Here is an 11,127-nt window from a genome sequence, read left to right as displayed (position 1 = left end):
CTATAAACAGAACTCATGGGTGGTGACATTAAAAGCAAGAGTGAAACAACAAGCTCTTGTGTGGTCCATGAAAAAACACCTGTTTTCTTGGTGCTCACAAGATGTCTAGGAATATTTTTATGTCATTTTCTGAAAAACAACAGAACAGTAGGAGCACTGCACTAAAACAGATCCACCCCACTAAAGTCAGTGTGTTAGCTGGGCCTTCTGTGCAGACTGCTGGGCACGTAATGCTAGAAAGGCCATGTTTGCCCAATAGAAGGAAGGTTTGGGCTGCACAGATTCCATGGATGTCTATTATTCTGCACAAACACTGGAAAATGTGATTGTGCATAGCAGGGAGAGATCACAGGACTGCCATGAGAGGCAAGAGGAGACTGCCCAGAGCAGTGAGCTGCTCGTTGGTCTGTGGGTGACACTGGCAGAATAAGAAGCAGAGATAAGTCCTGCTGTAAAAGCTGCTAAGAAGGGGAGTGGAGGACACGTGGTGAAGTTCAGCTTTATGTTGCCTGGGAAAGCACATGGAGCAACCTAAGGATGGACTAGTTCACCTGGAGATGAAATAACTAACCTGGAGGGGTGTGCTTCCATCTCTAATGGCTTCAGAGGAGAGGATCAGGTCACACCTCAAAACTGTGCAGTCCCATGAGAGTGAATTGTTGATTTGATGGAGGCCAGCCTGAGATTGTCCAGTCTTTACCAAAGAACATACTTTGAGAATCACCACCATGATCAGGGCAAATTGGAAATAATCTCTGGGCAAGAATTTGCTTGATAACAACAACAGAAGGGAGTGAAGCTGGAGGGCACTGTCAGCCAACTGGCAGGTAGCTCATGGGTGTCAAATCCTTTAATCCAACCTTTTAAAACTCATCAGAAGATTTTATAGCAAGTGTATAAAAGCCCTGTGAAATCCAAGGCTGCTGGAAATTATTTAGGACAAGAGCCAAACAATTCAGAAGAAAAATTGGACATCGCTATGGAAAATTTGCAGAACAATATTTTTTTGAAAGCTTTTCTGTTATGATGCATAAACTAGATTCACACTAACAGAGGTGCAGAAGAAACATAACTCATAATTACTCTCTTACTTTCCTCTGGCTGTAGTGGGAGCCAGGACACCAGAATTGTGCTCAGCAAAGCAATCCCTGTTTCCAGTTTGGAGCTCTTACTGTTTATTCAGAGCTCGCCCATTGACCCATCTTCCTGTCACAAACGGATTAAGTGCACATGTCAGAAGGATTGCCAGCAATCAACAGCAATCACTGGAAAAGAAAAGGGAGCTGGAGGGCATAAAACAAGCAGCTTTTCACTAGTGACTGCATGGTGAAGGAGCTGGAAGTCATGGCAGGCCAGTGGCATATGTCAGGATAGCCCAGAGGAAAGATGGAAATGGTGGGGGAGGTCAGTCAAGAAGTGCCTGCAGCCTTGCCTTGACCTGAGTGTTGGTCCTTTTCTCCAGGTTCCTCAAGGCAAGCTCCCAGGGTGGCCTTGGGTTGGTGGGCACAGCATCACCTCTCTGTGCATGAGATGCACCCCAAGCCTCACTCCTGCTGCCTCTACCCCCAGAAATCTGCCTCACGCTGCCCAACATGAAAGCTTAAGTGGAGGAGCAGCTTGTAGGAGGCAGGACATGCTGCCTGTCCCTCTGAGTGGACAGAGCAGGCTCTGTCTCACCACCAAGAAATGAACAGGCTTAGTCTCAAAGCCTTCCATCTGCTGGATTGAAACTGTGGTTTTAATTAAACCAAGGAGGAATGGTAAAACAGAGTTTGGGGTGTGGAGGTTGTGATTTTCTTCTGTTTCTAAGTTCAGTATTTTGTGCATGAGAAGAGGTGGCCCAGCATGGTGGAAACAGGTGCTGGAGTGAGTTTATCCACAGCATTGGGGTGGGACATCATCTCCTGATGTCCTGAGGGCTGATGTGTGCCTCGAGTGACACCTTTGACATCTCCCAGCCTGGCCAGCACCTCCCAGGACTGCAGGCAGGGTGAAAAAAAAGACTTTTACAAGGGGTACATCTTTCCTCATCAGCTGTGAGGGGTGAGTAGATCTACTCTTCACTTCATCAGAAAACAGTTTTTCAAAGCTTGTGTACCCAGCTGATGAAGAACTGCACTTGGCAGATAGAAAATTCACAACACATCCTGTAAACCTTTCCTAAAAGGGCATCACAAATTAATCACTCTGATTGAGTTCTTAATTTTTTTTTTAGAGCATCATTTATCAGTTTAATTTAACATTACTTCAGTTGCTAAGGAACAATGATTGCCAACCTCCACCAAACAGGAATTTTGAGCACTAGTGTCTGGTCATCTAATTGGAAAATATTACAAAACTCAAGCTGAGGTCTACCCTCTCCAGCCTCACTGCACAGTGAGACATGGAAATGTTCTGTATTATATATAATAACACTGTTTATTAGTCAAGACTTGTAACTGTAGGAGAGAACAGCAAAATCACAAAAGGCTCAGTAGAAGAGACTTGCAAATTAGACTCATTACTCTTGAAATTGAACTGCTTTCCATGCTCCTGGCAGAGATACCTCAAGGATACTGAGATTGCCTGTGTATTGCATTTCAGATCATGATCATTCTGCTTTACACAGTAATGTACTAAGTCTCCATCAGGCCAGTGATGGGAAGGGGGATGTTTACTTAGTGATGTGTGAAATGATGAATAAATCTTCAGGAATTATTTTGGGGGAGAGGGCAGTGAGGGAAGAGCTTTATTACATTCCTGGATCACCACCAACTACAGAAATCCAGAAATTTTGTACATCTTTCAAATACTAAGCATCAAATGTGTGTGTGTGGCGGGGGGGAAGGAAGGAAGGTTCAACTCTGGTTCAAATTTCTGCACTACCAAAAATGTTCCTTCATTTCAATTAATTCTTGACCTATTTTTAATGAAAAGAGCCTGCTGTGTCTTTCTGCCTCAGAAGAGTGACATTGCCAGCAGGATGCTGCAGTCCCTGGTCCCAGCTCCCTGGGGATGGTGGGGGCTTTCCTCAGGCTGTGGGGATGCTCTGCTCCACGGGGCCATGGACGGCATCCCACACTGTCCAGAGCCCCCCTCCCCACTGCCATCCCTGCAGGGGACTCACCTGCTGCACACAGGAGCTCTCAGATGAACCAGCCTGGACCCCTCAGAATGAATCAAACCTTTCAGCTCCAGCCCAGGCCTGGCACAGGCTGGGTCATTGCACTGCACCCACTGTGGGATCACAAAAAGGGACCTGAGCTGCCACTGAGAGGGACAGGGCAGATAGACAGGTCAGTAATTTTTTTAGATGAATATTTTCAAAGAAAAAAAGATAGACCTATCTTTTGAATACGCTGCTGTGACATAAATAATAAATAAGCAATATAAACTGTATATACAGACTTACACACATACATGCATGCATTATGGAGAGCTCTTCTTTACTCATTAATTCCCTCAGGAGTTAGGAAATCACAGCTAAAAACAATCATTTGTATGCAGAGATAGACTGCACAGAGAGACAGAATTCTCTGTTCTTACCAAGACAATACTTTTTGGAAAAACCCCAACAAATTAATGTGAGCCATGCTCAATAATTTTGTCTAAACAAACAGCAGAAGAGATATTTTCAAAAAGTAAGGAAATAAAAAAGCTGATTTTTATATTTGTAATTTCATAAGCTTTGATTTTATGACACTATTCTCAATACCTGAGCAATTCAACCCTTGTATGATACTTCTAAAAATCTGAGTGTTTATTTCACTAGCATGAATCAGGGACAAGTACTCACCAGATAGAAAGGTAGAACTCCACATATTTGATTTTAAGAGTGTTTAGAACAAATCTTTCCACTTTTTTGATTCATTACCGAAGCCAAAAGGTTCCCAGTTCTCCCAGGGAAACTCGTGTGCCTGACAAGTGGGCAGGTGAGCCCTGAGCTTCAGCTCTGCTTGTCCCTGCCCTTCCCACCAGCCATGGTGGGCACAGCCAGTTCCTCTTCTGTCCCAGCACTTCCACCTCAGGTTGCATCTTTAATCCACAAGGCACGAATCCTTGAGCAATGACATTGGATCTGATATTGCATAATCTGCTGAGCATATAAAAATTGGGACGATTAGAATAATGGCTACCACCAGAATGAGTTTGGTGATACTGACTGATTAAAAAAAAAACTATTAAAAAAAGAAATGTTTTCCCTGGACATTGGGAGGATGAGATGCTCCCTTAACACTTGATGGGGCTTTGAGTCACTTTTCCGTGCTTTTTCCTGGCTTTTTTGCAGCATCCCCCTGACTTTATTTCTGTTCTTGAACATGGAAGGTTTAATCAATCATTGCTCCTCCTGCTTCTGGAATCTAAGTGGTCCACTTGTATTTACTGAATGTCATTAGGCCACAGTGATGAAGTAGCTCTGCTTGGATCTTTAATCCACTCCTTGTTATAAAAAACCCCATAAGATTGAGCTGTTTTTACCTGGTATCAATTCAAGCCCTGGACACCGCTTGGAGGGGAAAAGGACATTCCACGTTTCTCTTGGCTAATCTTAAGGTTAATAGAAAGAGGATAACAGATGCTTTGTTAATTACTGCTTTGCAAATTAAACCTTCTTTCTTTGTTGAAGACAAGGCTGGGATGTTCCTTATTTTGTTGCAGAAACCAGCAGTTGTTGACTTGATCCATAGTACCACCCGATTTTATCTACTGCACGCCTGGAGAGCTGTTTCAGGAGGAGCTGGCAGATGCTGCCAGCAATAACAAAAGCACAAGCCCTTTGGATATGTAACTGAAATGCAAAGGACTTGCTTAGCTGCTTCCAGAGGCACAAGCAGACCTGGCTACAGTGGGAGAGGAAAACTGGAGAGCTGCCCCTGGAGGCTGGAGCTGCTCCCTCTCCTGCAGGCAGGAGGCCCGTGGGATTTACCAGCTCGGCAGCTGGGTGTCCATGCCCTGCTGCGGACAAGTCCCCAGCAATCCCCTCAGCCTGGTTTCTCACTGTACAGAACAAACCCCAGTGAGGACTTGTGCTGTGGCTTTTCAGAAACCCAGTTCCACAGTGCCACAAAACTTCACGGTGCCAAACACTCCCATGTTAGGGCTCATCAGGAGTTAACTAATGATAATATCTGTCATAAATACTTCTGGGAATGGCAAAACATCAGACTGCATTGCAGTTGTGCCTCATTCTTTGTAAATACACACTGAATATTTTTAACAAATAATTATTACACTTCAGACTCTCCCCTTCAAGATATTCCCCAGTGACAATTTTTGCTTCACATCGAAAGAAACTGCTTCTTCATTCAACAAATTAAATGTTTGCTAGAATGGCATATTAAGAATCATAGAGTGGTTTGGGTTGGAAAAGACCTTAAAGATCATCCAGTTCCAACACCTCTGCCACGGGCAGGGACACCCTTCACTAGACCAGGTTGCTCAGAGCACCATCAAACCTGGCCTTGAACCCTTCCAGGTATGGGGCATCCAAAACTTCTCTGGGCAACCTGTGCCAGCTTCTCACCACCCTCATAATAAAGAATTTCTTCCTAACGTTTAATCTAAGAGAAACCAAACTCCCTGCCCCTCTACTGCCAGGCAGGGTGTGGCTTCACCAGCGGGTGGAAGGGACCCAACAGTGCATCAGGCAGAACTGCCCTGAGCCTTCCCTGAATCCCCAGCAAATAATCCCACAGCTGTATTGCTTTGAACATCTGGAACACTTATTCTGTTTGGGCAAGCCCTCAGTAAGCATTACCTTACATATATGTAAAAGAGCACTTAAACTTTTCCTTAATTTGCAGATTCCTATTTAAGGTTAAACTCATGTTTAAACAACAAGCAATTCTTCTTCTTTTAATTAAGATTTATACAGGTTCCCATGTGTAGTTGAAGCAATGAAGTCCTAATGAGCAGAGAGTCTAATTATGATCATTCTGTAATTGAAATAGTGGTGTGCCTCAGAAGAAGACTGTTACTTTTCCAGATAATGGACTAATGAGCACCAAAGAAGTAGTAAAAAAGGTCTGTAAAAGACTCTTGGTAGTCCTTATGAGGACAGGCCAGTGTGTGAACACCTCCATGTAGTTTTCAAACATGTATAATGGAATATATAATGCAATACGTCCAAAGATTTATATCAAAGTGTTGGAAGTGGCTAAAGGTCAAGGGCATACCAAAAGCAATGGAATTAATTATTAATGCAAGACAGAAGAAAATAAGCCAGAGACAGCTGCATGAAGTGATTTAGGAGACAGATTAAAAATATAAAAAGGGAAGTCAGTGGGAGGCAACATTGGGAAAATGATCAACATCCACCACAATATTGGTCCCATCGGCTGAAACCAGCTCCCTCCGCGTTCTGATTGATGAAATACACCAGAGCCCGATATTTTTTCTTGCCTAAATGACCAGCTCCAATCATGAGCTCTACACATTGCTGCTTTCTTCATCGTTCAGCTGGTCAGGAAAAAAAAGATAATTACAGAATGTTTGTTTAGTAATTGTCTGCTTCTATTTTGGAGTTTGCTTCTGGTGCTAACGAATGCGACTCCATTATGTCATTTATCATGTGAACAGTCAGGTTGAGGAACATTTTAAATCAGGAACTATTTTGGTTTGCATGAGAAATAACCTCACAGAACAACTGACAGCATGTGTGAGCAGAAAAATTCCATGTCTGAGAAGGATAAGTTAGGTGATTTCACCAGATAAAAAGCTTAGGGAAATATCTTTTCACCAGCAGAGCAGAGTGCTCATGGAGAACGGAAGAGTTGCAGCCCCATATTTTTCCTCACAACGAAGTCCAGATTTGAAGTTATTTACCTGGCTTGCCAGGTAACATTTGTTTTCTATTACCTTTTCTCTTATTACCCTTTGCAAAGGGGAACTTTCATTTCATTGGATGTGCTAAAAATTGTACTTTAAACCTGACTTATGTGCAGGTAACACAGGTTGTAATTATATCTCAGGTGTGGCAAGAGCAGAAAAGTGGAGCTAAAGGAAAGAACCAACCAGACATTACCCACAGATATATCTGGAAAGCAATGGGGACTCACAGCTTATTTATAAACAGCCCCTCCCCTGTTATCTTATTGCAAAAGTTCCATATCATGATGATTTCTCATGGACATCTCCTCACAGCACTGGCTCCTTCTTCTTCACAGCACAACCAACAAACTCCAGCTCTCTTCACCCAGCTAACCCACTCTTTTGTGGCAGTCATCTCCTTATTGGACACAGCTGTGACCTATTAAGGGCAGGCCTGTTCCTAATCTCTGGTAATTAGTACAGCTGCAACTCCTCAGGTGTGAGATTACCTTCTGCACTATTTTCTTACATTCTATCCCTCCCCACCTCCCCAAGAACTTATGTTGATATCCAAAACACTAAATTTCCTCTGTTATACTGTAGCACCAGCACATGATATTTTCCTGACTTTTCAGCCCAATCCCATGCACTTGTGTCCATTAGGGTGGGATCTCACACACATTCTCCATCCACATTGTCAGGTGTAGTTCTTGGTGAACCTCAACATGGTGGCTTGGGCTCAGGCAAAAGGTTACTGGGAGCACACAGCCATGGGAGAACAAACTGGAAATTTCCTCCAAGGGTATTTTTCAACCTCAATTTGCTAGCTGATTTCACAGCTGTGGGTTGAGAAACCTGTCTGAAGTGACTGGCCAAATAAAAAACCCCATCCATTTAATAGGATGTTCTCTCAGCAATAATGGAACAGGAGTTTGTTTGACAATACTTTGGGTAATGTCTTGAAGACTGTAGATGGCTAATAATAGCAGTTCCTTTTTTTCCAGAAATATGAAAGTCATAAAAATGATGGTTTAGAGGGACCAAAACTATTTATAAACTGAAGAAGAATTCAGTGAAGAGTTTTGACTAAAAAGGAGTGGAGGGGAGAATTTTAATGTGCTTGAAATAGAAGTCAAAATCTTAAAGAAAAAAATGCAAATCTGAAGTATTTTAAGTGGTTTAAAAAAAAGTTGAGTGGCTCAAACATGAAAGGACACCTTTTGTTTCGGATCAGATGAAGATTTTGTGTTTACCACGATGAACAACCTTGATTTGAAATGTCCTCTAAGTTCAGCCTTCCCAGGGTGGGCAGAGGACTCCAGTTCACCCAAGATCTTTCATCCATGCTACATACAGAGAAATAGTAATACAGAGAATGTTAACAGAAAAAAATTAGAAGTTCTCAGGAGCATTGACTTCCATCACAGGGTTTATTGTTCATTTCCTTTTGGCCAATTACTCTCTTCAGAAACGTCTCTGGCATATTATGAAGACTGAGTGCTAAACCTGAGAGGTCGTTTCACTTGCAGCCTGCCGAGAGCGTCTTTACATTGCTGGTTAACGACTTGTGAACTTCATTGTCAGATGCTGCTCTGCGCCTTTGCATCTCCCAGCTGATGGCTCCGTGCCACGAGCCGAGCAACTGCTGGGCTCCGAGGGCGCCTCTCGCCCTTGTGAAATTCGAGTTCATCCTTTTTCTGCTCCCCGCGCTTTCTCCCTGCAAATTTATGACTTGCTAACAAATGCGTTGCTCTTGATTCCCTCCTCTTCAGTGATCTTTAAGATCTCTCATTTCATAAGGAAGAGGCAGGTGGGAGATCTGCTTCCCAAAAAAAAAAAAGAAGTTTCCATAAGCATGGCTTGCGGAGTAAGGCTGCCTGTATATCCATCCAATTTCCATTGACTTAATTCTGTCTTTTTTTGTCAAGTTGCATAGCAATAATTTACTGCCCTAAATGAAGTGTTTTCCTCAAGATGCCCACATTCCTGTGAGAGCTGGAGGTTTTACCCACACATGCAGGCAGCAGCCTTTCATCATTCTCCATATAAATTGAACACTTCCTCTGCTTGCCTTTACAGCTGTTCTCTGAACACCATCCACAAAACTAATGAAATATTCCTGTGGCTCACTCATTCCTTCAAAAACCTTTGTCCAGGCTTGTTTTATCCTGGGAGGCTAACAATATTTGTTGCACCTTTGCAGTGGCACAGGGCTGCATTGCACTGATCTGGCACCTGGGAATCAATAGCAGTCAGGGTGGGAGGAATTACAGTTGCTAGTAATTGTGCAAATGCAAATTTATTACTCCAAAATCCTCTCTAATGTAAATCCAGTGAGGTCAATAGAGGTAGAGCAAAACTGGCCATTCTGGTTCATCTGTTATCCTCATTTTTATAAGGATGGATAGCAGCTATTAAGAGAAAGGAACTTTCAAACGCCTGGAAATACACTGACCTGGGAAAAGAGCTGCAAGGGTGCCAGGAATCACTCTCTGTGCAGATGGCTATTCTGCCTAACCAGAGCAAATAGCATTGCCAAAACCCTCCATCAGTGTGAACTGCTACATCTCCATTAGCAGTGCTGATTAACAGGAGCAGAGGGTCCTGCCCTCTGGTTAAATCATGCCAGCCTTTTACAGAGGAATTCCCCATTTTGGCAAGTAACAGCATCTCCCTCCATCAAGGGCTTGCTAACCTGCAGCTGCCCTTTCCAGTGATTGTGAAAGGCTTTCTGCAATTTCTTGAGTTTGCTCCTAAAATCTTCTGTTGCTTGTGTAATCTTTTTATGAGCTGCACAAAAGAATTGTTTTTTCTTAAGAAATCCTGAACATATGCACAGATAAACTCAGAGTCTAAAGGTTAATGTTGCTTCATCACTGCTGAAGTGAAATCAAAGATTTAAAAAGTCATTCTGCTGAATGATCTTGCATTTTTAGGGGAAAATAAACTGTTATTGACTATAATAATAAGATTTTGGAATATGCTAATGGATTTTTTTTCATTTACCACACTTGATGCTCTCTTTTTTTTCCTTAACCATTCCAGTTTATTATCAGACAGTAACAGTTCTCCAGAGAAGTTGGGTTTTGTTCAGAAAAAGAGTGTTGAAAAATTATTAAAGCACCAAAACACCTGTATAAACCTATGTCAAGACAGGAGGAACTCTTACAAATAGGTAGGATAAAAATACACTGTATTAAGCCTTTACTTGCTTTTATAAGATCTTTTAATTGGCTCCATTTACCCAGGAAAGACAATGTGTTAATTTAGTGCCTTTTCCCTTCTGCAGTGGTGTCAGCAAACCATCAGCCAGAGAAGCCAGGAGTTTGAAATCATCTCCAGAGACCACTCCCTGTAGAAATACCCATCAGAAGGGAATTGCCTCGAAGCCAAGGCTGTGTTCAGCCTATCTAGCTTTATTAATCTGCTGACAGCCTGCCACTTCTCACTGGCATCACTGAGCAAGCCAGGTAAACTGCAGCCTAATTAATGGCCAGGCTAGAGGCTTTCTTCAAAGACTGACTGAGACAGATGCTGGTTTTTCCCAACAGAAATGCCAACCCAGTTAAAGTGTTCCTGCAACCTCCACAGTCAGGCAATTTACACAGATTTGGTGTGTTTGAATACACTGTGCAAAAGGATGTTCAGGCGTCCTAAACACAGTGTCCAATGTTTGTGTACTTGTGGGTCAGATACCTGCCAAAAGCCAAAGCCTTCAGTAGGATGAGAAGATATTCCTCTCCACCACTGTTTGAAACAGCTTTAGTTTGTATGAAACACAGACTCATAGGACTGGAAATATCTCCGGCCTTAGGCTGCATCAAAACACGTGTGACAGAGATTTAAATGGACTTGGATGCAAGTCATGTAAGGTCAAGTTTCCATTTAAGAACCATTTGCATTAGCAGTCCTACCACCGTAGTAGCACAGGAGAAGAGACACTAATGATATTTAGCATATTAACATGGACAAAAGCTATTTGCTACATCCTCAGGAATAAACACAGATGAACTCACAACAAAGCTGTGCTTCCAATCCTCCTCGTTGTGCAGGGCTCTTACAGAGGTTCACACAAAATGCCTCACTGGCAGTGAGATCCAGGATGTTGTTTGGGCAAAGCCAATACAGCAGAGAATACACAATCCCTGTCAGTCAGGCTCACCTGACACGTGCAGTTGTGACTCCTCATGCAGTTTGGTGAATGTGCAGTTCATACCTGTATGAGAGCCAAGCCTGCCTGCTCAGCCAGGCACAGGTTCCTCGCTGCAAAATGGTCTCAGCAGAAAACATTCAGCTCCATGTGTGGGTAACATCAGCTCCCTTGACAGAAGCAGATGG

The sequence above is a fragment of the Zonotrichia leucophrys genome, chromosome 9, assembly GCF_028769735.1.
Source record: "Zonotrichia leucophrys gambelii isolate GWCS_2022_RI chromosome 9, RI_Zleu_2.0, whole genome shotgun sequence".
Taxonomy (NCBI): Eukaryota; Metazoa; Chordata; class Aves; order Passeriformes; family Passerellidae; genus Zonotrichia; species Zonotrichia leucophrys.
Note: the sequence above shows the minus strand (reverse complement) of the source record.